Genomic DNA, 4586 nt, shown 5'->3' with positions numbered 1-4586 from the left:
AGGGGCAGGCTGTCCATAAAATAATGTTTGTGTATGCATTCATTTATATTTCTTAGGGAAGAAGGAAATTCAGAAGCGGAAAGTCAGACTTGAATCAGAAATCAGTATTGGTCAACAATATTGCACTTAGCGTATCTCTAATTAGTTGACTAATGTTAATAAACGTATAAAACAACCATTATTATTCCTAGTGTAATAGATCCATTTCATGCTTTGGGAAAGGACGGTCCCCTTTATGTCATGCAGTTGGTGTCATTCAATTTTTTTACCAAAACAAGACCATAACCAACAAAGTGTGCCGACACCCCTAACCCATTCTCATGGGAATAAAACAAAAATAAGATATATAGTTTCAATTTTTTTTTCCTATTGAAAACACATTCATGTTTAGTGAGTATCTATGGAAGCAGATTGAGTTGAAAATTGACAGACAATTTTTAGTGGCCATGTTCACCACAATAAAGGAACTTATCAGCCTGTGCAACAGAGACATTCTTGATTTAGATTTGAGTTGTTTGTGTTTACACACCTAGAAACTTCATCACAGTGTCCAGAAAATAAATGTTTTCTCCTTTTTGAGAGTGTTGTGTTCTGTGTCCTCTCTCCAGAACATTCAGAAGATGCTCGGCCTCGCGCCCTCCAGAGCTGCAACCAAACAGGCCGGAGGCTTCCTGGGACCCCCCCCACAAGCAGCCAAGTTCTCCTAACCATCAGACGGGTCTCACGGTGTGGCTCCTGGAGACACGGCTCCCTCCTCAGATCACAGAGCACAAGACAAACGGATTCTCGGTTGCAGCTACTGTTTCTCTGCCTTCTGTTGGATTCCTCATCCATGTTTTGTTTATTTAACTTTAACATAGTCTTACTTAGAAAATTTGTTCTTAATGATTACCAAAGGATACAAAAGTCTACCTTGTATTCAGCTCATGCCATACATTGTTTGGACATTTTAATGATTAATTGGCACTGTAACATCTGATCCATTTATCAGTATTATTGTATGTCATTGTTGGTACCCTTATTTCTTACATAATAATAAAGTTTTATGATTACTCTTTAGTAGTGTTTTTAATTTCTTTGACAAATTGATCTATTTATCCCTGCTGACCACCAGTGTGTTCTAAAGGAGCGTACACCGATAATTTAACCCTGGGTCTACTATGTTGGGATTGGAGATATTAATATGTGGGATAAGAGTATGATAACTGACTGTTTTGTACTTCCTGCAACATTGTGTTCTTCCATCATGGGTGATTTACAGGGAAATAAATGTTGTGTTCTATGGGATGGGTTGCACTATTGATCAGCTTCTGATCACTCGAAATCCAGCTATGAACACAGAGAAGTCTTAAAATAAAGACATTGGATTCCTCAGCACAAACCCTTTTTTTGTCTGACAATTGTTTGTTGTTATAGTTTTGTGGAAATATAAAATGATTTCATAAAAAAAGAAGAGAGGATAGCTGACTCTTGCTGTTATAAATAAGTCAGTAACTTGGCTGTGTTAAGGACACCCTGGCCCTTTCTCATTTCTCCAACTCCCCTCCTCGACTCCCCTCCTCGACTCCTATCCTCGATACTTAGTCCCGCCCACAGGAGATGCGAGCCGAGGAGCGAGGAGGGGAACCGAGGAGAGAGGAGGGGAAGCAGCAGGCGGTTAGAGAAATGAGAACTCCTCTCTGCGCGGTCATATTAAAGCGACGTCCGTTAATTATGACGTGGCAACAGCTGCATCAGCTTTGAGTGTTTTGTTAGAGCGCTGTATTTTGTAATCTCTGTTAGATCAGCTGAACATTGTTCCCCCACATATTTACTTTTAATTCAATTTGCAACAAGTATGACACGAATGTATGAGTATTTTCGACACATACTAGCATCTCTTCTGTATTGGGCAGCACTAAAACATTATTATAAAAATTACCCTACAAATAAAGGGAGACATATAGGCTACATGAGGCTTATGTACGTTTCATATATTAACACATGCACACATACAAACACACACAAAAAAAAACAATAACTGTCTATACACTATACTATAGGCTATGTTAACCTTTTTAAACTAGTAGGCTAAATGACATGATAAATCATCAACTCACACCTCTTTCACAAAACACCTGCTAATCCACGTAATTAACGAATCATGAGGGACCTGACAGGCTATATAAGGTCCAGGCACACCTGTGATTTAAATCTCAACAACGAAAAACATATTCAGTGACCACATGAAACAAATTGAGTCATGAAACCCGCTGTAGCATGTGCCTTACGGCAGTGGCAAAAACTTCTGACCAACAACAGGAATCAGGTGAGACGCCGATCCCAGCGCTGGAAAGCGAGAATGCGCAAAGCCATCCTGCTTCATCTTGAGGTATTTGAGTGTTCGATTACAATTGTTTTAAATAGTTGAAAAATAGCTGGCTTTTTTCATTGGAATACAACAATAGATTAATTTGTTATGACAGAATATGTATGTGCAGTTTAGTTTGATGGATAAAGGTATTGACCTGTACATTTTATTCTTCCTGCAGGTTCAACACCCACACTCATACAAAAGTTTGAACAGCAGTGTCCCGGTGCTGGAGCTGTACTTCGGAGATGGGTGCCTGCTGAAGGACTTCAGGATAAGCCGAGACTCCCTGAAGGCCTTGATGCGGTGTCAAGGAGAGGAGACAGGCCTGGGGTGTCCCGGGCCTTTCAGGTACCCCTCTCCACGGTCCACAGACTGGTCCACCAGCGAGTGGAGGACATCGCTGCTCTCAGGCAGTCTGTGATCAGGCTGCTTGCTGGTCCAGAGCTGGAAGAGGTCGGGCAGGGCTTCCAGCAGTTGGCCGATAGCCCGGCATTTAGTTCATGTGTGGGTGCCATTGATGGGTGCCACATTAGAATAAAGACCCCACCCGGACCCAGTGGCCAGGACTACATAAATCGGAAGCTCTTTCCTTCCATACAGCTGCAGGCTGTGCGATGGGAAGGGTAAATTCCTACAAACATTCGTAGGATTTCCGGGCTCAGTGCACGACACCCGTGTCCTAAAAAACAGTACCTTTTTTCCAAAGAGGCTCTGTACCCTCCACCAGGGTACTTTATTGTGGGAGATGGTGGCTATCCGTGCATTGTACACCCCATAACGGTCGTAACCCCGTATCGGGAGCCACTACAGGGGAGGGTACAGAGCCGCTTCAACGGCTGCCATGCCAAAGCGCGCAGCATCATACTGAAGGGGCGATGGAGGTGCCTCCTGTCGAAGGCCTTGGAGGTGAACCACACCTTTGTCCCTGCTGTGGTAACGGCCTGCTGTATTGCACAATCTCAGCATTACTGCAGACATGACTGAATTGTTGGAGGAGGAGGAGGAGGAGGAGGAGGAGGAGGAGGAGGAGGAGCAGGAGCAGCAGCAGCAGCAGCAGGAGGGGGTAGAGAGGTCTCCACCTCGTCCTGTGAGGGGGGAGCGAGGTGGACAGGGCCGGAGAGACAGACTGGCAGACCAATCTGGCTCCTGAACCCGGTCAGCTGAACGACCACGATTATTGTTGAGTAGGTATTTTTATTTATGGTCCTAGTTTTTTTGTTACCCGTTTGTTTCTTCACCGTATAGAAAATGCATTTACTGGCCAGATGCATTTCTCTTGTTCTTTTGTCGTCCTATTTATATGTCCTTATTTCAAGTTATTTAGAGCAAAGGACTTTACAGACCATATCTTTATTAACAAATTGTATGTAAATATGCCAGTCACACCAATCTCTCAGAAGGCTTACGTTTAGTGATTGAAATTTAGGTCATGTTCAGTGATAAAATATTGTTATGCTTTGACTGAACATTGAAAAGAAAGAAGAGACATGTGGTTGCAATTTACTCTATGTAGGGTTTGAGCTTACATGCATAACTTGCCTCAATTTAATGTATATATTAGTTTATAATAAATCATCCCTGATTATTGCATTTTTGGATACTTTACACACGGTTGGTTTATGCGCAGAATTATTTGAGGTGGAGATTTTAAAAAGCGGGGAATCAAGTGGGCCCATGACTTTCTGTTGGACTATGAGACAGTTATGCCTTGGGTTGCAAAAAACACTTTAAAACGTTGGCTTTTCAGTCAGGTCAACAATCATAAAATGTATATTCAGCTTTGTATAAAATAAGATCTCCTTTTATCTTCAGTTAAACATGTGTGTTTTCTGTATGTCTAATTGTAAAGGATAGGCTTCATGCTTGATGTAAAACCCTGTGTATATGGTGTTCGGGGTCTGGTGGGGACCCGTTTATTATTTTTCTAAAGAAAATTGATCAATTTATTTTCCCCAACTCACTTCAATGGCCTTGGCTCTGCATGTCTCCCTTGAAAAAGAGATCAATGATCTCAATGGGATTAATCACCTGGATAACATAAAGGATTTTTATTGAATTTTCTGGCCGAAGGAACAGATATCAGAACACATTTCCAGTGGACCACCTACTGTACCAACCCCCTACACCATTTATATTACATACAAGGGTGTTCGGGTCCCACCAACCCACGAGCACTTGCTGAATTAACAGAAATATGAAACACACCACATCAAGAGTTATAAAGCAATTAAAA

General features: G+C 42.0%; 1 protein-coding gene across 1 annotated transcript in view; it reads left to right on the top strand.

Annotated features, from left to right (window-relative positions):
- man2a2 (mannosidase, alpha, class 2A, member 2) overlaps positions 1–4586 on the top strand; it is a 54098-nt gene that overhangs the window by 46007 nt on the left and 3505 nt on the right. The window lies entirely within an intron of this gene.

Source organism: Notothenia coriiceps, unplaced genomic scaffold (genome assembly GCF_000735185.1).
Source record: "Notothenia coriiceps isolate Sejong01 unplaced genomic scaffold, NC01 NC01_scaffold00007371, whole genome shotgun sequence".
NCBI classification, from domain to species: Eukaryota; Metazoa; Chordata; class Actinopteri; order Perciformes; family Nototheniidae; genus Notothenia; species Notothenia coriiceps.
Note: the sequence above shows the minus strand (reverse complement) of the source record. Positions and strands in the feature narration are given on the sequence as shown.